The following is a 24,117-nucleotide window of genomic DNA, read 5'->3' as shown; positions in this document are numbered from 1 at the left end:
CCTTGAAGAAATGGGAGTTTATCAAATAGCTGCAGTGATGTCAGTGTGTGGGTGGAGCTGGGCTGTCTTTCACTTTCGGTTTTGAGCTGGCAGATGCATTGTGTGTTTGGTTTCGTTTTCAGAGGTGGAGAGCTGCATTAAAAGCAAGCAGCTGCATAATGATCTCTCTCTCTACAAGCTAAGGAATGTCTCCAGATCATTGATGATTTCAAAGTAATACCTATTTCTGTAGAGCATTTAAACCTGCTTTCATTATTTTAAAAAGGATTTAACTTATGGATGTTGTTTGGGAAGATATTAAGGGTTACCTATAGAATATTGCATTTGGGAAAGTATCAGTGTTTGTAGTTGATAAGACATATACTGTGTGTTTATAAAATATTAACTGGATTCATAGAATAAACATTGTTTTGTTTTGAACATACTTTAGCTCTCTGTTGCACCACACCTGTAAAGTGGGCCCTTGTGCTCTCCATAACCAAAATATATTTAAAGTTGTGAGTCAGGGAAACTCCATGATATACTTTGGGATTCTCTAAACCCTGGCCCATAATAAATTGGGGGCTCGTGGGGTAAAAGTCTATCTTTTGTGATTGGGTTGACTTAGTGAACTTAAAGACAGTGAGGGGTGAGCATATTTGTGTTTGCTTTTCAGGTGTGGTATACCAGTTTAAGTAGGGTGTGTGTTGTGGCTCTTTCAGAGGCTCGGATATTTTTGGGAGTGGAGAAGGTCACACGCAGTACCTTACGAACAGAGACTAAAAAAAGGCTTTTACATTTGGCAAAAACATTGCAGTTAGCACACAAAAAGAAGAGGTACTTACGGTGCTAGCTGAGCATTTAAAATTGCCTGAGATACAGTCTGATTCATTAGAAATGACAAAAGTTCAGTTACAAATCAAGCAACTTGAACATGAAAAAGAATTAAAGCTTGAATACGAAATGAGAGATAAAGAGAGAGAAAGGGAGATACAGATCAGGGAAAAAGAAAAGGAGAGAGAAGAAAGAAACAAAGAAAGAACATCCCTCGCAGAACAAAAAGAAAGAGAAAGGGAGGTACAGATCAGGGAAAAAGAAAAAGAGAGAGAGGAAAGGGAAAAAGAGAGAGTCAGTTAAAATTGACAGATGTAAAGGGAAACGTACAGTTGGAGGATAGTGATGAGGATAAAGAGAAAGAACGTCATAGTCAAAGGCTTGGTGGGGATAAGAACATAAGAACATAAGAACTAGGGGCAGGAGTAGGCCATCTGGCCCCTCGAGCCTGCTCCGCCATTCAATGAGATCATGGCTGATCTTTTGTGGACTCAGCTCCACTTTCCGGCCGGAACACCATAACCCTTATTCCCTTTATTCTTCAAAAACCAATCTATCTTTATCTTAAAAACATTTAATAAAGGAGCCTCTACTGCTTCACAGGGCACTAAATTCCAGAGCTATTTAAATATGTCCAAGCATTGCCACGGTTTGATGAGAAGGAGGTAGAAGCTTTTTTCATTTCATTTGAGAAGGTAGCTAAACAAATGAAATGGCCACATGATATGTGGGTATTACTGATTTAAACAAAGCTGGTAGGTAGGGCTCGTGAAGTGTTTGCATCACTATCAGAGGGTCTATCTGGGATGTGTGAGGAGGTGAAAAAATCCATCTTGGGTGCATATGAACTAGTGCCTGAAGCCTACAGATAAAGGTTTAGAAATTTAAGGAAAGAACCTGGTCAAACATACATGGAGTTTGAAAGGATCAAACAGAGTAATTTTGATAGGTGGATAAGGGCTTTGAAAATAGACCAAACGTAGAAGCTCTCAGGGAAATTATACTTTTGGAGGAGTTTAAAAATTCAATTATTCAATTCCTGATGTAGTGAGAATCATGTAGAAAAGCAGAGGGTTAAAACTGTGAGGTTAGCAGCAGAAATGGCAGATGATTATGAATTAGTTCATAAATCAAAGCTTGGTTTCCGACATCAGTTTCAGCCTGTGAGGGATAGAAACTGGGGAAAAGGGAAATACTCAAGTGGTAGAGGTAAAGGAGATCTGATGGGAGATAATAAGGAGAGTGTACCTCAGATTTAAAAAGAAATCCAGGAGGGTGGAAGAGAAATTAAAAGTTTCAAATGTTTTCTCTGCAATAAACTAGGCCATGTAAAGTCACAGTGTTGGTGGTTGAAGAAAAGCACTGGGAAGGCTGATGTGATAAAATAGGATAAGTCAGTGGGGTTTGTTAAAGTGGTAAAGGAAAGCCCAAGTGAAGCGAAGGGGATGCAAAAGATTGTCCAGGCTGATCAAGAGGTGATTGATAAGAAGGTGCCAGATGCCTTTAAAGAATTTACCTGTGAGGGTAAAGTTTACTCATGTGTATCAGTAGGAGCAGGTAAAGAAGTCACAATTTTTAGAGATACGGGAGCTAGTCAATCTTTAATGGTAAGAGACGAGGAGTTATGTAGTTTGGGAAGAATATTGCCAGAAAAAGTGGTAATATGTGGAAATCAGGGTGAGAAGAGTAGTGTTCCATTATATAAAGTAAGGTTGGAAATTCCAGGGAAGAGTGGTGAAGTGGTAGAAGGAGTAATACAGAAACTATCTTGTCCAGGAATACAGTTTATCTTAGGTAATGATATAGCTGGATCGCAGGTGGGAGTGATGCCTACTGTGGTTGATAGGCCAGTGTGAGGTCATTTGGCAGTAAGGAAAACTCAAGCTGAAATCCAAAAACATTTTTATTGGCCTGGACCACATAAAGATGTAGTTAAATTTTGTTGATCATGTCACACATATCAAGTAATAGGGAAACCTCAAGCAGTGAAAAAACCAGCGCCCTTAATATCCATTCCAGCATTTGAGGAACCTTTTACAAGCATCTTAATTGATTGCGTAGGACTGCTTCCTAAAACAAAAAGTGGGAATCAATATCTTTTGACTATAATGGATGTGTTTATTAGGTTTCCAGAGGCCATTCGAGTACATAATATTATAGCTAAAAAGATTGTGGAGGAGTTACTTAAATTCTTTACTAGATATGGACTACCCACAGAAATACAATCGGATCAAGGATCAAATTTTACCTCAAGGTTATTCAAAGACGTTATGAATAGCTTAGGAATAAATCAATTTAAATCAACTGCGTACCATCCAGAATTGCAGGGAGCATTAGAAAGGTGGCATCAGACATTAAAGACAATGTTGAGGGCTATTGTCACGATTATCCAGAGGATTGGGATAAAGGAATTCCATTTGTACTGTTTGCAATTAGGATGCACCAAATGAGTCAACCAAATTCAGTCCTTTTGAACTAATTTTTGGTCATGAGGTAAGAGGACCACTTAAATTGATTGAGGAAAAATTGGTGAGTGAGCAGTCGGAACTTACATTATTGGATTATGTGTCAAATTTTAGGGAACGATTAAATAGAGCAGGGGAATTGGCTAGACAACTTTTAAAAGTTGCACAAAATGTGATGAAACGGGTAGCGGACAAGAAAGCAAAAGTTTGTAGTTTTGCCAGTAGAGATAAAGTTTTAGTATTGTTACTAGTGGTAGGTAAACCTTGAAAAGCAAGGTTTTGTGGACATTATCAGATTGAAAGGAAATTAAGTGAAGTGGTAAAAACGCCAGATAGAAGGAAACCTCACCGAGTGTGTCATGTGAAGATGCTTCAAAGGTACTTTGAAAGGGAAGGAGAGCAAAAGGGGGAGGTTTTAATGATTTTAACTCAAAGTGAGTGAAGAACCGAATCCAGATGACTTTGAATTTGACATACCTCAAATTAAATTGGAAATCGAGGATGTTCTTAAAAATTGGGATAAATTGTTGAATTACCTTCCAGAGGAAAAATGAACTGACCTGAAAGAGTTATTGATATCACATGGGCAAGTTTGTGGAGATAAGTTGGGAATCTCTAAAATGGCTATACATGATGTAGATGTGGGAAATGCTGTTCCAATTAAACAACATCCATATAGACTTAACCCTTTAAAATTGGGACATGTTAACAAGGAAATTGAAAGTATGTTTAAAAATGGCATAATTGAAGTGCGTTGCAGCCAATGGAGCTCTGAATGTATCTGACAATTCAAACTTAAAATTTGTAATTCCCAATTCCTGAAAATATAAATACATCCTCAGCTGTTAACAGGCAAGGGTTAATTCTCTGCTCGTTTGAAAAATAATTCAGAGTGTAAGTTTGCAACTGAACGTCATTACGTCATCGCCTCTCTTTATTTTGCCCTAACGAGAAACATGATCAGGGGATCCCTTTTTTTTCATAATCGCTGCTTTACACTCTTTTTATCTTTTTCCATCTCAGAATTTTTTAAACTTTCTTCTTGTGTCAGGAATAATTCTTTTTTTTTTAACCTGACAAGAAGTTTTAACTCAAGATCAATCCAGCACCGGATTTGTTATTTGTATTTTAACTATCCCAACTTCCAATCAATCCTATTAAATTAAAATTATCTTATCCTTACATGCGTGAATTTTGTATCCGGTTTAAAAATTCTTCATGTTTATCACAAATACCCTGGGAATCATCAGTAAACACGGATCTAGGTTGATAACTTTTGAAAACAAAGATTTGTTAATTACATTTCAGTTTGTTAGCTGTTTGACACAAACCACTTAAATTATGATTTTGAAATGACAATCTCACCATACTCACATACCAAGGAGGCTAGCACTTCAGTGCTTTGACCAAAATTAATTAGCTAAATGTCCTTGTGGTTTCTAAACTTCCAAATTCTAAATTCGAGGTTACTTCCCAGAAGATCCTTAGAACATCCACATAAAACAAACGAAACACATAGATTCTCACAGCTCGCAAACATCACAGTTAACTGTTAGTTTTCTCTCACATCTACAGATTCTTAAAGAGTATTAAACAAGATCCTCCATTCGCCTTCATCATAAAACTTTTATTTATTTTATTCCATTTAAGTCAATTTCCAATGATTGTTGAGCTCCCACAAACTCATAATTAAACCGAACAAATCAACTGTCTGCTGAAATGGTTAATATTCCTACAGAACGGAGAGTGGGCGGAGAAACTTGGAACACTATTTGCGTCACTTCACGTAATCTAAAAATTTACTTTGTTCAATTACTTTTATTCATAAAGGCATTTTCTTACTTTTAAACTGATTTTAATTTCCGATGTTACAGTGCTTTAGAGAAATTGCACAAGTATTTTTTAACTCAAATGATTTAAAAGTTCAAATTGGATCGAAACGGTGATTGAAGCTCTCAACATTGTGTGAAAGCGGGGCGTCCCCCATGCAGAAAGATTTCAACAATCAGTAAAGTTCAAATCAGATTTAATCATCTTATCGATAAGCTTTTCTGTGGTCCCTTATGGGGGAATCTTGGTCGACACACTTCCCATGGTAAAAGTTCAGATCTTACCTTGCATGCTGGCTTACCTTTGATCAAATAGCCAGGGACTCGAACCCTGCTAACCGTGTCTTCTCAGCTAAGGACTCTAACCTTGCTGGCCTTGCCTCATCAGCTAGGGACTCTAATCCTAGCAAGCTAGGGACTCAAACCCCAGTTCCGACAGGGGACTCAAACCCCAAGCAGGACTCAAACCTCCCTTTAGACTAATGATTTACCCTGGTAGTGTCACACAGGTGAGCGTATGCGTTTCTTTTGTCAAAACCTCGTAATACTGAAATCTGCCAGCTGCGGTCTCCGAGTTGTTGACTGGTGAGGCACTACGCTTGGTACCCATGTCCGGCATTCCAGGGGTTAGTCATCTCGGTGGAACCTCCAATTATTGTCAAAGTATTACAAGGCAGACACAGGAGCTCTTTTGATCAATCTTTATTGACATGTGCACATGGAGACGGACACAGTGAAGTTCACCGTATCATTCTGAATTAGTCCAGTAAGCAGAAACATTTATAGATTGATTAACCAATAGAATTAACAGATGCATTCTAAGCCATTAATTGAATGTCACATATGCCAATAATATCACTGTTAAACTTTCATTTTAGACCAATGAAAAGACAGTAATTCTAGCCAATAGAGAACACTAGAAAACAAGGCAAATGGAGCAATAGAAACACTAGCACTTTCTATCCTTCTTTTGCATACTTATCTTCCCTTTGACCTGAAGGTGACGGTAGTTTACAGACGAGCGCATCCTTATTATGACTACTTTCATCATTCTGTCTTCACAGACATGCATCATTCACTAAGAACCAGTTTGTTATTGAATCCATTCTAATTATGTCCTTCGCTTCTCCAGGATATTCTGGTTTCATACTAACTCATGACCCTTACTCAGAAACAGTATAATCATGGATTCCACAGCAGCAACTGAGCTTGTCTCAGTGGAACTGAGGCGCTGTGTGGGAACCTGTCTGGGATGTCACAGACGTCGGTGCACAGGTGCATCCATGCCGTAACGGAAGCTCTGTATGCCTTGTCAGCACAATATATCAGCTTCAATGTGGACCGAGCCATCAGAATGCCCGGGCAACGGGGTTTGCTGCCATCGCCAGGATGGCCCAGGTGCAGGAGGTGATCGACAGGACGTATGTCCACCTACGAGCACCGGCACATGAGGGCACAAACCGAAAGGCATTCTACTCCATGAATGTGCAGCTGGTGTGTGACCACAAGATGCACATCATGTACGTCTGTGCACAGTTCAATTGCCTGGACCGCTATGGAGGCGTCCATCATTATAGTGCTCGGACAGTCTCTCACATCGTGATGGCCTACTGTGTGCTCCACAACCCTCAGGGGTTCCTGCCTCCACCTGATGTACCACCACTGTGTGGTGCACCGCAGGAGCTCTTCACTAACATGCCTAACCAGGTGAGTGCCTCTGGCATGGTGGAGAGCGTTGGAGACAGTTGTGACAGGAAGTCGATGTCCTCCCCGGACTGGTGCTCTGGGGTGTCGCAGGTTTGCGCTTGGGGGCTCGCATCGCTGTCCATTGCCACCTCCTTGCTGGATGAGGTCTGGGGTTGTGGCTGGGGCGGGGGACACCAGAAGGGCCCATCTCATCGCCAGGTGATCCTGCAAGACACAAAACATAATGAATGGTTGGATCACGGATTGGGTTGGTGGTGTGGGAAAGGTGGGGTGGTGTGGAGATGGTGGGGTGCTAGGATTGTGGGGATGTGAGGGAAGTGGGGTGCTGTGGTTGGAGTGGTGTTGGGGAGGAGGGGGTTTGGGGTGCTGGGGTGGTATGGGGAGGTGAGGTGCTGGGTTTGGGGTGGTGTGGGGGAGGTGGGGGAGGTAGGTACGTTGTGCCACGTGTGCCACTTGGTTCCCCGATGCCAACCTCCACCTCGGCGACTGCCCTCTCCCCCAGTGCCAATGTCCAGGTCCAGTGCCCGGGCCGCTCCACAACAGTGTGGAGCCGGTGGTCCGACGACCCCCTCTAGTTTTCTCTCTCTCCCTGTGGTTATACGTTGCCTTCATCTTGCGGGGGGAAAACAGAAAATGCACAGTGTTAGACAGTCAGAAGTGGACAGCACAGGGGGTGGGCAGCTGGTGACCTTTGTGAACAGGGCACCCGGCCATGGCGGGTGGTATGGGTGTTGGCATGTGGTGCAGGGCGGGTGCATACAGATTGCCACTGGGTGCTGTTCGGGTGGGGGGGGGGGTGGTTACAGGTGGTGGGACAGGGGTTGGTGGCCAAGTGAGCGGGGCTGGTTACTCATCCTGGCCACTCTGAGGAGATTGTGCAGCTTCTTGTGACACTGCTGGCTGGCCCTGGCAATGGGGCCCATGCCTCCATGGTTTCTGCCACCTGTGCCCAGACCAGGTGTACGGCGACAGGTGGCAGCCTTCTTCTCACCCCGGGGAACAGGATGCTCTGCCTTTCTTCCACAGTGTCCATCAGGGTCTCGAGCTCCATATCTGCAAATTGTGGTGCCGCTCTTTGAGCTGCCATCTTGTTGGCTAGAATAAGTGTGTGTTGGGACTGGAGTGCTTATATGTGGCTGCTGCCCGTCAGCCTTATGAGTGCCGATCCTGACCCGGCGAATCGGACATCATTTTTCATTGGAATTGCTTTGGTTCCACGTGGCACCGGTGCTAGCCCATTAATGGATCCTGAATTTCTCAGGACCGGCACCGATTCCATGGTCGTAGAACCCCCTCGATTCAGTCCTGGTGTCAGCTCTTCGTCTCTGAAACGGAGAATCTGGCCCCACATCTTTTTTCATGCTCTGAGGTAAACATACTGCTAAGCAGTTAATAAGTAGTGAATAATAGGATTGCCTTTACTTAATCTTCTTATTTAAGTTTGTAATTGAATTGAGTGCTTTGAATATTAATGCTAATTCTGTCAATCAGATATACCTGATATTTGTATTAATTGTGCAATTAGTTTTATTTTTATTATTTTAGCTGATACTAAGATACTTATTTAATTGAATGTTAAATTTGCATCTACACAAAGCTCCATGTTCATGACACTAGGCATCCTCTATAGATCACAAATAAGCCACAGGCGGCTGTAAAAGGTGTCCCCAGGCTACATGCCTTTGGTGTATCGCAGTCCAATCCTGTCACAACCCAGCACCCATGTCTCTACATTGCCAGTACTGATTGTACAACAATCAGAAATAGAGAACCTGACTGATTTTCACCTTCCCAAGTCCAATAACACTTAAGACCATAAGACAAAGGAGCAGAAATAGGCCACTCGGCCCACTGAGTGCTCCTCCATTCAATCATATTTTTCTCACCCCATTCTCCTGCCTTCTACCCAGATCAACTAGAGTAGCCCAACAATGCTGCTGATGCTGAGATGAGTTATACAGAATCATCGAGTCATTCCAGCACAGAAGGAGACCAAGTCTATGCCAACAGTTACCTTACAAATGCGAACATAAGAATATACAAGGGAAATTTCAAATCAGGACAAAGCTACTTTAAAATAAGAACTGATTGGGCAGCACGGTAGCACAAGTGGATAGGACTGTGGCTTCACAGTGCCAGGTCCCAGGTTCGATCCCCCGCTAGGTCACTGTGCGGAGTCTGCACGTTTTCCCCGTGTCTGCGTTTCCTCCGGGTGCTCCGGTTTCCTCCCACAGTCCAAAGACGTGCAGCTTAAGTGAATTGGCCATGATAAATTGCCCTTAGTGACCAAAAAGGTTAGGAGGGGTTATTGGGTTATGGGGATAGGGTGGAAGTGAGGGCTTAAGTGGGTCGGTGCAGACTCGATGGGCCGAATGGCCTCCTTCTGCACTGTATGTATGTTCTATGATTTATGTCGGTCACTCTCCCAGCATCAAAATCAATCATTAGCTGGTGTAGAACTGTCAGTGCCCATTGAAATTACTGTTATAAATTTCAAGTCTACCTCAAATATTTTGTCAGCTTCAGTGGTGCTCCTTCCTCCTATCTACCTTATTTTCCAGGACTGGTTAGTATTACCCGATATTTAATCATATGGTGGCATCAAGTGAGGTGATATCAACCAAATGAAAAAGAGTAGGGGAGGGAACTGAGGTGGAAAACTAACTTGCATTCTTAACCACGGCTTAGCTCTTTGACTGGAATCTCACTGAGAGAGCTGGGCGGATTAAGAGCTTAATCCTGAGTAAGCCATGATTACAGTGGCAATCTTATTTGATTTCTTTCAACTGAGGCAGGAAAGTACCTTCAGATTGTTGGTGTTGGTGCAACAAACACATTGCCACAAAATGTTTCGTAAACTGTGGTTCAGGAAAGTTACACCAAAAGAGGACGAGCCAAAAGACATTCAAAAGGCTGGACCTCAGCTGGATTCAAAGGCACAGGTTAGTTAATGACTAATTGATTTTCCCACTGAGTTCTGTCACTATTACTATATGAATACCACGTAAGTTTTTTTTCTCCCCCCCCCTTGCTTATTTTCTTTCTTTGTAGGAAACTGAAACGTGTGGAAATGACACCGGGAATGCTGAAGAAAAGGATACAGAGGTCATAACAGTCCCCGGGAACAATGATGAGCAAGGTCTGGATTGAGTGACAGATACAGTGTACTGTTAAAGTATGGTCCTCAATATTGTCAATACGCTTAGGATCGATGTAATGTAAGAATTAGGTAAAATGATTGCTTCGTACAGCCGCTCAGTTAATCACGACAGGCCTATCAGTGGATAACAGCAACAGCCAGAGCAGTGGCACAATGGCTGGCTCTGTTGTCAAGCAGGGAGGGACAAAGAACACTAGAGCTATAGTTATAGGGGACTCTTTAGTTAGGGGTACAGATAGGCGCTTCTGTGGGTGTGAAAGAGACTCCAGGAAGGTAAGTTGCCTCTTTGGTGCCAGGGTCCAGGATGTCTCTCAACGAGCAGAAAGCATTCTGAAGGGAGAGGGTGAACAGCCAGAGGTTGTGGTACATATAGGTACTAACGGCATAGGTAAGAAGAGTGATGAGGTCCTGCAGCAGCAGTTTAGGGAATTAGGTAGAAAGTTAAAAAGCAGGACCTCTAGGGTTGTAATCTCGGGATTATTCCCTGCGCCACGTGCCAGTGAGGCTAGAAATAGGTAGTTAGTACAGCTCAACATGTGGCTAAATTGGTGGTGTAGGATGGAGGGTTTCAGATATCTGGACCATTGGAGTCTCTTCCAGGGCAGGTGGGACCTGTTCAAGAAGGATGGCTTGCATCTAAACTGGAGGGGCATAAATATTCTGACTGGGGGGTTTGCTGGTGTCACACGGGAAGATTTAACCAGTTTGGCAGGGGGTTGGGAAGCAGTGCAAAAGTGAATTAACTGAAGGGGAACTAGAGAGTAGGGCCAGTAAGATTCAGAGGAAGAGCAGGCAGGGTGTGGTTGCTGATCAAAGAGGGTCTGGTGGGCTGAAGTGCATTTCTTTCAATGTGAGAAGTGTAATAGGTAAGGCAGATGAACTTAGAGCTTGGATTAGTCCTTGGAATTATGATTTTGTTGCAATTACAGAGACTTGATTAAGGGAAGAACAGAATTGGCAGCTTAACGTTCCAGGATACAGATGTTTCAGGCGGGATAGAAGGGAAGTAAAAGGGGTGGGGCAGTTGCACTACAGGTTAAGGAGAAAATCACAGCTGTACTGTGGGAGGACGCCTTGAAGGGCTCATATAGCAAGGCAATATGGGTAGAGCTCAGGAATAGGAAGGGTGTAGTCACAACGGTGGGGTTTACTGCAGGCCTCCCAACAGCCAGTGGGAGATAGAGGAACAGATATGTAGGCAGATTTTGGCAAGGTGTAAAGGTCACAAGGTTGGTGTGGTGGGTGATTTTAACTTCCCCTATATTGACTGGGACTCACTTAATGCTAGGGGCGTGGATGAGGCAGAGTTTGTAAGGAGCATCCAGGAGGATTTCTTAAAAATGTATGTAGAGAGTCCAACTAGGGAAGGGGCCATACTGAACCTGGTATTAGGGAATGAGCCCAGCCTGGTGGTTGTCGTTTCAGTAGGGGAGCACTTCGGGAACAGTGACCACAATTCAGTAAGCATTAAGGTACTGATAGATAAAGATAAGTATAGTCCTCAGGTGAAGATGCTAAATTGGAGATAGGCAAATTACAAAAATATTAGGCAGGAACTGAAGAATGTAGTACAGTCAATTAATATCAAATTTGTCAAATTTATTGCATAGATTGACTGAACTCTTGAGGAAGGGTGTTGATGGTATTTGTCAAAGGGGTGTGACAAAAATTCAATTTTGTCTGAGAGTCAACTGGTAGAGGGTGCAATGTTTATACATTGTGATGTGTCCAAACAGATTAAGCTAGCATGTGATGCCTTTCCATACAGAGTAGGTGCTGTGATCTCTTGTGTATTTTATAGTGGTGAGGAAACACCAATTGCATTAATCACTTGCCCTCTCAGTGCCAGTGCCAAAATCTTTGATATTTGGAGTAAAAAGATTTATTATGTACTTGCATGGTCATAGTTTCATGATTGAAGCTGACCCTAAGCCATTGACAACTATTTTGAATCCAGACTTCATTCCCCACGTTACCTGCAGCCAAATACAGAGATGGGCTTTGATTTTGTCTGCTGATCAGTACAACATTAGATTCGGTTCAGACGATCATAACAGTAACGTGATGTCTAAAATACCATCACTATCAGACGAAGAACCCAACAAGGAAGATACATTTTTCTTTTCGGATGTAGATGAGTTTACTCACAGCAGATGACATTGATAGAACAACTTGTGGGGACCCTGTATTGGCAAGTGTCACCTATATCACAATGAGTGACGAACTCAGATTCGGGATGTAGAAAACAAGCAATTTTCTATGTGGAATATTGAGCTGTCACTTGAAAGGGGTCATGTTATGTGTGGAGCCAGACCAGGTACTGTGGAAATTTTCCCGGTGTGTCCTGTACACAAGAAACAGGACAAATCCAACCCAGCCAATTACCACCCTATCAGTCTACTCTCTATCATCAGCAAAGTGATAGAAGAAGTCATCAACAGTGCTATCAAGCATCACTTACTCAGCAATAACATGCACATGGATGCTCAGTTTGGGTTCCACCAGGGTCACTCAGCTCCTGACCTCATTACAGCCTTGGTTCAAACATGGACAAAAGAGCTGTATGCCAGAGGTGAGGTGAGAGTGACTGCCATTGACATCAAGGCAGCATTTTACAGAGTATGGCATCAAGGAGCCCTAGCTAAACTGGAGTCATACCTGGCACAAAGGAAGATGGTTGTGGTGGTTGGAGATCAATCATCTCAGCTCCAGGACATCACTACAGGAGTTCTTTAGGGTAGTGTCCTAGGCATCTTTAGATGCTTCATTAATAATCTCCCTTCTATCATAACATCAGAAGTGGGATGTTTGCACATGACTGCACAATGTTCAGCACCATTCATGACTCCTCAGCTAATGAAGCAGTACATGTCCAAATGAAGCAAAACCTTGACAATATCTAGGCTTTAGCTGACAAGTGGCCAGTTACATTCACGCCACACAAGTGCCAGGCAATGACCATCTCCTACAAGGCAGGATTTTACAATCAACATCCTGGGGGTTGCTGAACTGGTAGCCGCAGCAGGTCAAAGGCTAGGAATCCTACTGCGAGTAATTCACCTTCAGATGTTTGTCCAGCATCTACAAGGCTCAAGTCAGGAGTGTAATGGAATACTCTCCACTTGCCTGGATGAGAGCAGCTCCAACAACACTCAAGAAGCTCAACCCCATCCAGGACAAAGAAGCCCGCTTGATTGCTCCCCATTCCACAAACATTCAAACACTCCACGACCAACCAACGGTGGCAGCCGTGTGTACCATCTACAAGATGCACTGCAGTAACACACCAAGTTTCAAAGAACAAAGAAAAGTATAGCACAGGAACCGGCCCTTTGTCCCTCCAAGCCTGCACTGACCATGCCACCCGTCTAACCTAAAACCTTCCACACTTCCAGTGTCCGTAAGCCTCTATTCCCATCCTATTCACGTATTTGTCAAGGTGTCTTGAAACATCACTATCGTACCTGTTTCCACCACTTCCTCCAGCAGCGAGTTTAAGGCAACCCCTACCCTCTGTGTAAAAATCTTCCCTCGCACATCTCCTCTCAACATTGCTCCTCGCACTTTAAATCTATGTCCCCTAGTAATTGACTCTTCCATCCTGGGAAAAAGCTTCTGACTATCCACTCTTTCCATGCCCCTCATAAGTTTGTAGACTTCTATCAGGTCGCCCATCAGCCTCCGTCATTCTAGTGAGAAAAAGTCAAGTTTATCTCACCTCTCCTCAGAGCTCATGCCCTCCATACCGACAACATCCTGATAAACCTCTTCTGTACCCTTTCCAAAGCATCCACATCCTTCTGGTAGTGTGGTGAGCAGATTGAACACTATATTCCAAGTGTGGCCTAACTAAGATTCTATCCAGCTGCAGCATGACTTGCCAATTTTTATACTCAATGTTCCGGCCAATGAAGACAAGCATGCCGTATGCCTTATTGACTACCTTCTCCACCTGTGTTACCACTTTCAGTGACCGATGGACCTGTACACCCAGATCCCTCTGCCTGTCAATATTCTTAAGGGTTTTGACATTTACTGTATATTTCCCACCCATATGACACCTTCCAAATTGCATCACCTCACATTTTTCCAGATTAAACTCCATCTGCCATCACTTCACTCAAGTCTCCAACTGATCTATATCCTGCTGTGTCCTCTGACAGTCCATAACACTATCCACAATTCCATCAACCTTTGTGTTGTCCGCAAACTTACTAATCAGATCAGTTACATTTTCCTCCAAATCATTTATATATACTACAAATAGCAAAGGTCCCAGCACTGATCCCTGCGGAACACCACTAGTCACAGCCTTCCATTCAGAAAAACACCGTTCCACTGTAACCCTCTGTCTTCTATGACCGAGCCAGTTCTATATCCATCTTGCCAGCTCACCTCTGATCCCATATGACTTCACCTTCTATACCAGTCTGCCATGATGGCGCAAATCATCGTGAATGATTATGATTTAGTGGCCATTACTGAAACATGGTTAAAAGATGGTCACGACTGGGAGTTAAATATCCAAGGGTATCAGACTATGCGAAAGGATAGAATGGATGGTAAGGGCGGTGGTGTAGCTTTTTTGTTTAAGGATGGCATCCGGGCAATAGTAAGGGATGATATTGGTGCTATGGAGGACAAGGTTGAATCAATTTGGGTGGAAATCAGGAATAGTAAGGCGAAACGGTCACTGATAGGAGTAGTCTATAGGCCACCAAATAGTAACAGGATGGTAGGGCAGGCAATAAGCAAAGAAATAACAGATGCATGTAGAAATGGTACAGCGGTTATCATGGGAGATTTTAATCTGCATATTGATTGGTTTAACCAGGTTGGTAAAGGCAGCCTTGAGGAGGTGTTTATAGAATGTGCCTGGGATAATTTCCTGGAACAGTATGTAATGGAACCTACAAGGGAACAAGCGGTCCTAGATCTGGTCCTGTGTAATGAGGCAGCATTGATTAATGATCTCATAGTTCAGGATCCTCTTGGAAGGAGCGACCACAATATGGTGGAATTTAAAATACAGTTGGAGGATGACAAGGTAAAATCAAACACTAGTGTTTTGTGCTTAAACAAAGACGATTACAATGGGATGAGAGAAGAACTAGCTAAGGTAGACTGGGAGCAAAGACTTCATGGTGAAGCAGTTGAGGAACAGTGGAGAACCTTCCGAGCGATCTTTCACAGTGTTCAGAAAAGGTTCATACCGACAAAAAAGAAAGATGGTAGAAAGGGGAAAAATCGACCGTGGATATCTAAGGAGGTGAGGGAGAGTATCAAATTGAAGGAAAAAACATACAAAGTGGCAAGAATTAGTGGGAGACTAGAGGACTGGGAAGTCTTTAGGGGACAACAGAAAGCTACTAAAAAAGCTATAAAGAAGAGTAAGGTAGACTATGAAAGTAAACTGGCTCAGAACATAAAAGCAGATAGTAAAAGCTTCTACAAATATATAAGACAAAAAAGAGTGGCTAAGGTAAATTTTGGTCCTTTGGAAGGTGAGAAGGGAGATTTAATAATAGGAGACGGGGAAATGGCTGAGGAGCTGAACAGGTTTTTTGGTCAGTCTTCACAGTGGAGGACACAAATAACATGCCAGTGACTGATGGAAATAAAGATATGATAGGCGAGGACCTTGAGATGATTGTAATCACTAAGGAGGCAGTATTGGGCAAGCTAATGGGGCTAAAGGTAGACAAGTCTCCTGGCCCTGATGGGATGCATCCCAGAGTGTTAAAAGAGATGGCTAGGGAAATTGTAAACGCACTAGTGATAATTTATCAAAATTTACTAGACTCTGAGGTGGTCCCAGAGGATTGGAAAGTAGCAAACGTGACACCACTGTTTAAAAAAGGAGGTCGGCAGAAAGCGGGTAATTATAGGCCGGTAAGCTTAACTTCGGTTGTAGGGAAAATGCTGGAATCTATCATTAAGGAGGAAAAAGCGGGGCACCTGGAGGGAAATTGTCCCATTGGGCAGACACAGCATGGGTTCACAAAGGGTAGGTCGTGTCTGACTAATTTGATAGAATTTTTTGAGGACGTTACCAGTGCAGTAGATAACGGGGAGCCAATGGATGTGGTATATCTAGATTTCCAGACAGCTTTTGACAAGATGCCACACAAAAGGTTGCTGCATAAACTAAAGATGCATGGCATTGAGGGTAAAGTGGTAGCATGGGTAGAGGATTGGTTAACTAACAGAAAGCAGAGAGTGGGGATAAATGGGTGTTTCTCTGGTTGGCAACCTGTAACTAGTGGGGTCCCTCAAGTTTCAGTGTTGGGCCCGCAGTTGTTCACAATTTACGTAGACGATTTGGAGTTGGGGACCAAGTGCAATGTGTCAAAGTTTGCAGACAACACTAAGATGAGCGGTAAAGCAAAAAGTGCAGAGGATTACCGGAAGTCTGCAGAAGGATTTGGATAGGTTAGGTGAATGGGCTACGGTCTGGCAGATGGAATTCAATGTTGCCAAGTGTGAGGCTATCCATTTTGGGAGGAATAACAACAGAATGGATTATTATTTCAACGGTGAGATGTAAAACATGCTGCTGTGCAGAGGGACCTGGGTGTGCTGGTGCACGAGACGCAAAAAGTTGGTGTGCAGGTGCAACAGGTGATTAAGAAGGCTAATTGAGTTTTGTCTTTCATTGCTAGAGGGATGGAGTTCAAGACTAGGGAGGTTATGCTGCAATTGTATAGGGTGTTGGTGAGGCCGCATCTGGAGTATTGTGTTCAGTTTTGGTCTCCTTACCTGAGAAAGGACATATTGGCACTGGAGGGAGTGCAGAGGAGATTCACCATGTTGATCCCAGAGTTGAGGGTATTAGATTATGACGAGAGGTTGAGTAGACTGGGACTGTACTCATTGGAGTTTAGAAGGATGCAGGGGGATCTTATTGAAACATATAAAATTATGAAGGGAATAGATAGGATAGATGCGGGCAGGTTGTTTCCACTGGTCGGGGAAAGCAGAACTAGGGGGCATAGCCTCAAAATAAGGGGAAGTAGATTTAGGACGGAGTGTCGGAGGAACTTCTTCACCCAAAGGGTTGTGAATCTCTGGAATTCCTTGCCCAGTGAAGCAGTTGAGGCTCCTTCTTTAAACCTTTTTAAGAAAAAGATAGATACCTTTCTAAAGATTAAAGGGATTCGGGGATATGGTGTACGGGCCGGAGAGTGGAGCTGAGTCCACAAAGATCAGCCATGATCTCATTAAATGGCGGAGCAGGCTCGAGGGGCCAGATGGCCTACTCCTGTTCCTAGTTCTTATGTTCTTATGAGTGACCTTATCGAAGGCCTTACTGAAGTCTATGTCGACAGCATCCACTGTCCTACCTTCATCAATCATCTTTGTCAGTACCTCAAAAAACTCCATCAATTTAGTGAGACTCGACCTTCCCTTCACAAACCATGCTGCCCCGCGCTAGTACATCCATTTGCTTCCAAATGGGGGTAAATCCTGTTTCAAAGAATCCTCTCCACTAATTTTGCTATCACTGACGTAAGGCTCATCAACCTGTAATTTCCTGGATTATCCTTGCTTCCATTCTTAAACAAAGGAACAACATTAGCTATTCTCCAGTCCTCTGGGACCTCACCTGTAGCCAGTGAGGATACAAAGTTTCAGTCAAGGCCCCAGCAATTTCCTCCCTTGCTTGCCTGAGTATTCTGGGGTAGATCGCATTAGGCCCTGGGAATTTATCTATTTTAATGTATTTCAAGACGCCCAACACCTCCTCCTTTTTGATCTCAAAGTCGCCCAGACTATCTACACATCCTTCCACAGACTCATCATCCACCAAGCACTTCACTTTGGTGAATACGGATTCAAAGTACTCATTTATTACCTCACCCATTCCTCCAGCTCCACGCATGGATTCCCTCCCCTGTCCTTGAGTGGGCCAACCCATTCTCTGGCTACCCTCTTGTTTTTTACATACATATAAAAAGCCTTCGGATTTTCTTAATCGTGTTTGGCATTGACTTTTCGTGGCCCCATTTAGCCCTCCTGACCCCTTGCTTAAGTTCCTTCCTACTTTCTTTATATTCCTCACGGGTTTCGTCTGTTCCCAGCCTTCAAGCCCTTACAAATGCTTCCTTTTTCTTTTTGACTAGGTTCACAATATGCCTCATTATCCAAGGTTACCGAAACTTGCTATACTTATCCTTCCTCACAGGCACATGCCGGTCCTGAATTTCTAGCAATAAATATTCGACAGCATCTTCCAAACCCACAACCACTACCATCTAGAAGGACAAGATCAAGAGATGCCGGGGAACCCCACCACCTGGAGGTTCCCCTCCAAGTCACTCACCACCCTGACTTGGAAATATATTGCCGTCCCTTCACTGTTGCTGCGTCAAAATCCTGGAACTCCCTCCCTAACAGCACATTGCATGTACCTACACCTCAGAGGCTGCAGCAGTTCAAGAAGGTAACTCACCACCACCATCTGAAGTGCAATTAGGGATGGGCAATAAATGCTGGCCTAACCAGTGAAGCCAGCATTCCATCAATTAAGTTTTTTTTAATTCCTGAAAAATACAAAGCGTAACTGTTAGGTGATCTGCATGATCAGCACTTAGGGATGTGTTTGACAAAGAATCTGGTCACTCTTTGGTAGCCAGGGTTAGAAAAAGACATACAAAACACAGTGAAATGGTTGGAGGGTATGTCAAGCCGTAGAGATGAAGCTGCCATCGATAAATTTGCAAATGTGGAAATGGGGAGCTAGAGAGTAGCAGAGGGGACATATACAGAATTTGAAAGGTAACAGCTATTCATTGTGATGACAGCCATTTGAAGTGTGTTGTGATGTTCCCAATGAATCAAACAACAAGTAGAAAAACTCTAGATATTTTGCATAGATTTTTTTCTGCTTATGAGTTCCCGGAGGAAATGGTATCCGACAATGCACCTTAATTTTGTTCAGAAGCGTTTGCACAGTTCAAGAGAATGAATGGGTTAAATCACACTGGAGTTCGACCATATCATTCTGCTTCCAGTGGAGCAGCAGAGTGCACATTGCAAATTGTTAAGGGTTCTCTTAGATCAAATCTGAACAAATCTCACTACTACTGGCAGAAGGCCAGCTGAATTGTTTCTAAGAAGACGGCCCAGAACAAGGTTTTCATTGCTCAAGACACATCAATGAGCACAATAAGTAGATGAGAAACAATCGAGACAGAAAAAGAATCATAAAGCCACATCATTTAGCACAGTAAGTAGAAGAGAAGCAATTGAGACAGAAAGAGAGTCATGATACTAAGGGGAAATGTTTCTTCCTATCTATCCCTCAAATTTTGTACACCTCAATCAGACCACCCCTCAGCCTTCTCTGCTCCAAGGAAACCAAACCCAGCCAAACTACCTTCACTCCGTAGCTGGAATGCTTCAGATCAGGCAACAGCCTGGTGAATCACCTCTGCACCTTTTCTACTGCAATCTTATCCTTCCTATACTGCGGCAACCAGAACTGCATACAGTACACTAGCTGTGGTTTAATGAGCATTTTATTGAGCTCCACCGTATCTCCCTGCTCTAATGTTCTATACCTCAGCTAATAAAGGTAAGTATCTCATATGCCTTGTTAACCACCTTATCTACCTGGCCTGCTGCCTTCAGGGATCTTTGGATATGCACTCCAAGAACCCTCTGCTCCTTTGTACTTCCTAGCGTCCTGCCGTTCATTGTGTATTCCATTGCCTTGTTAGTCCTCCCAAAATGCATCACCTCACACTTTTCAAGGTTAAATTCCATTTGCCACTGTTTTGCCCATCTGACCAGCTATCTATATCATCCTGTAATCTCAGACTTTCCTCCTCACTATTGTTACACCACCAATTTTCATGTAATCTGTGAACTTACTGATCCTATCAGCTCACATTTAGACCATTAATGTATTCTACAAACAACAAATACTACAATCCCTGTAGTCCACCACTGGACACGGGCTTGCGGTCACAAAGACAACCTTCGACCACTAGCCTCTGCCTCCTGCCTCTACGTCAATTTTGGTTCCAATTTGCCAAATTGTCCTGGATCCTATGGGCTCTTACCTTCTTGATCAGTCTCCCATGCATGGCCTTGTCAAAAGCCTTACTGAACTCCAAGCAGCCATGTCAACTGAACCTGATTGGAAGTTTTGGGCCATTTTACATTAAGAAGGGAGGAACCTTAATTTTGTTCAGAAGAGTTTGCACAATTCAAGAGAATGAATGGGATAAATCACACTGGCGTTCGACCATATCATCCTGCTTCCAGTGGAGCAGCAGAATGCACAGTACAAATTGTTAAGGGTTCTCTTAGATCAAATCTGAACAAATGTTAGTTGTCATTGGATCACAGGTTGACGATTTTCTATTTGTTTGTCATAATAAATTTCATTACTACTGGCAGAAGGCCATCTGAATTGTTTCTAATTGTTTATATTTGGATTTGCATTTTTTACTGTTGTTGTTACTGTTATTATTATAAAATTACAAATACCTTAATAAAATGTTTTTTTTTAAAGAAGGGAGGAGTGTAATAATACCCACTTAAGGCCACTCATGTTTTTATGTAGATTCAACAAAGTCAGATCAAACTAGTTCACTTTTGTACCAGACGCTATATTGTACACATAAGACCATAAGGGGACCATAACCCCTGATCCCCTTATTGATAAAAAACCTATCTATCTCTGTTTTGAAGACACTCAGTGGTTTGGCCTCTACAGCCTTCTGCAGCAAAGAGTTCCACAGATTCACCACCCTCTGGCTGAAGAAATTCCTCATCATCTCTGTTTTAAACGATCGTCCCTTTAGTCTGAGATTGTGTCCTCTGCTTCTAGTTTTTCCCACAAGTGGAAACATTCTCTCCACGTCCACTCTATACAGGCCACGCGGTATCCTGTAAGTTTCAATAAGATCTCCCCTCATCCTTCTAAACCCCAATGAGTAGAGACCCAGAGTCCTCAACTGTTCCTCATACGACAAGGTTTCCGTTCCAGGGATCATTCTTGTGAACCTCCTCTGGACCCTTTCCAAGGTCAGCATATCCTTCCTTAGATACGGGGCCCAAAACTTATCACAATGCTCCAAATGGGGTCTGACCAGAGCCTTATTCAGCCTCGAAGTACATCCCTGGTCGTGTATTCCAGCCCTCTCGACATGAATGCTAACATTGCATTTGCCTTCCTAACTGCCGACTGAATCTGCATGTTAACCTTAAGAGAATCGTGAACAAGGACTCCCAAGTCCCTTTGTGCTTCTGATTTCCTAAGCATCTTCTCATTTAGAAAATAATCTGTGCCTCCATTTCTCCTTCCAAAGTGAATAACCTCACACTTTTCCACATTGTATTCCATCTGCCACTTCTTTGCCCACCCACCTAGCCTGTCCAAGTCCTTCTGAAGCCCGCTTGCTTCCTCAATACTAACTGCCCCTCTACAGATCTTTGTATCATCTGCAAACTTAGCAACAGTGCCTTCAGTTCCTTCTTCCAGATCATTAATGTATATTGTGAAAAGTTGTGGTCCCAGCACCAACCCCTGAGGTACACCGCTAGTCACCGGCTGCCACCCTGAAAAAGACCCCTTTATCCCCACTCTCTGCCTTCTGCCATTCAGCCAATCCTCTATCCATGTCAGATCCTATCCTGAACACCATGGGCTCTTAATTTATTTAACTGTCTCCGATGCGGCCCCTTGTCAAAGGCCTTCTGGACATCTAAATAAATCACGTCCACTGGTTCTTCTTTGTCAAACTTCCTTGTTACTTCCTCAAAGAACTCTAACAGATTTGTCAGACATGACCTCCCCTTGACGAAGCCGTGCTGACTCAGTCCTATTTTATCATGCACTTCCAAGTACTCCGAGATCTAGGGCGGAATTCTCCGCCCCGCCGCGCTACATTTATGGGATTATCCATTACACCGGCCGGTCAATGGGGTTTCCCATTGTGGGGAAGCCCCACACCATGGGAAATCCCCAGGCACCGGCGTAACGGAGAATCCCGTCGGCGGAGAACCCCGGCCCTCATCTTTAATAATGGACTCTAAAATATCACTCCAGAATGAGTGCTGTTGTTCTGCAAAGACACTTGTATGAGCATACGAACATACAAATTAGGAGCAGGAGTAGTCCATTCGGCCCCTCTCGCCTGCTCCACCATTTCATAAGATCATGGTTGATCTGATTTTAACCTCAACCCCACATTCCCAGCTATCCTTTACAGCCTTTCACCCCCTTGCTGATCAAGAATCTATCTGCCATAAAAATATTTTGCCAAATCCAGCTGGATGAGTCCAGCAGAAGGCTCTGCACCTTCAACACACCGTTTGGCACTGTCTCGGCATCGGAGCTCTTCCATCGCATCATGGAGCAGATGATGGAGGGCATTGAAGGGGTTCATGTGTACGTGGACGACATCATCATATGGTCCACAACCCCTGATTAGCATGTTTACCGTCTCCAGCAGGTATTCCGCCGTGTCCATGCCAATGCCTGAGGCTGAACAGGTGCAAATGTTGCTTTGGCATGTCGACACTCAAGTTCCTAGGTGACCAGATCTCTCAGCAGGGCGTGCGCCCGGACACAGACAAGGTCAAGGCCATCGAAGCCATGAAGGTTCCTGAAGTCAAGAAAGCGGTGTTGCGCTTCCTGTGTATGGTCAATTTTCTGGGCAAGTTCATCCCACACCTGGCCTCACACACCACGGCCCTACGAAAACTGGTGAAAAAGTCCATTGCCTTTCGTGCGGAAGGCAGCACATCAGGCAGAGTGGTTGGAGCTGAAAGCCAAGCTCACCACTGCACCAGTCTTGGCATTTTTTGACCCAGACAGGGAGACGAAGATCTCGACAGATGCGAGCCAGGATGGAATCGGTGCCATGCTGCTTCAACGCGATGACACTTCTTCCTTTGGCACCGGTAGCCTCCGCATCGAGGGCCATGACGGCCACTGAAACAAGGTATGCGGAAATAGGGAAGGAATGCCTGGGCCTTCTCACTGGCATTCTCAAGTTTCACGACTATGTCTATGGCCTGCCGACATTCACTGTCGAGACGGATCATAGGCCTCTGGTCCACATTATCCACAAGGACCTGAACGACATGACGCCTCAGTTGCAGCACATCCTCCTCAAACTCAGAAGGTATGAATTTGACTTAGTGTACACACCTGGCAAGGAGCTCATCATCGCTGATGCATTGTCCCGCTCCATCACATTGCCTAATGAACCGCTAGAAATCATCCGGCAGATTGAATCACAGGTGCAGCTGTGTGCTAGCACCCTCCCGGCGTCTGATGAGAAGGTGGTTTGTATCTGCGAGGAGACAGCCAAAGACCCCTCTTGCAGCGTGTCATGTACCACCTCGCTAATGATTGCAGAAAGGGCAGTTCCCTCAATTTTACAATGTAAACGACAACCTGACGGTGATTGATGGTATCCTCCTCAAGCTGGACCGGATTGTCATTCCACTCAGTCTCCAGAGCTTGGTGCTCCGCCAAATCCACGAGGGACACCTGGGCGTCGAGAAGTGCAGACGCAAGCCAGGCAGGTTGTCTACTGGCCCGGTATTAGCCAGGACATCTCGAACATGGTCCGCAACTGTGCAACCTGTCAACGCTTCCAGCCAGCGCAGAGCAAGGAGACGCTCCAGCAGCATGAAATCGAGACCTCCTTGTGGTCCAAGGTTGGCATCGACCTCTTTCGTGCGAATGGTCGTGACTACGTGTTGGTTATTGACTATTTCTCCAATTATCCTGAAGTCGTGAAGCTTTCAGACCTCACATCTTGGACCGTCATCAAGGCCTGGAAGGAGATGTTCTCCAGGCATGGTATCCCACTCACTGTCATGAGTGACAATGGCCCGTGCTTCAACAGCCACGAGTGGTCTGTTTGCCAAGTCATACCATTTCAAGCATGTCACTTCCAGCCCACATTATCCACAGACCAATGGGAAGGTTGAAAAAGGGGTGCACATTGTGAAACAGCTCATCTGCAAGGCCGCGGATTCTGCGTCTGACATCTACCTCGCGCTGCTTGCGTACAGGGCGACACCTCTGTCCACTGGCATTTCGCCGGCTCAACTCCTGATGAACAGAGACCTGCGGACGATACTTCCAGCCATACACTTGCCCAACCTGGATCAC

This window comes from Scyliorhinus torazame, chromosome 11 (assembly GCF_047496885.1).
Source record: "Scyliorhinus torazame isolate Kashiwa2021f chromosome 11, sScyTor2.1, whole genome shotgun sequence".
Taxonomy (NCBI): domain Eukaryota; kingdom Metazoa; phylum Chordata; class Chondrichthyes; order Carcharhiniformes; family Scyliorhinidae; genus Scyliorhinus; species Scyliorhinus torazame.
The sequence above is the reverse complement of the archived record's forward strand: the minus strand, read 5'-3'. Positions refer to the sequence as shown.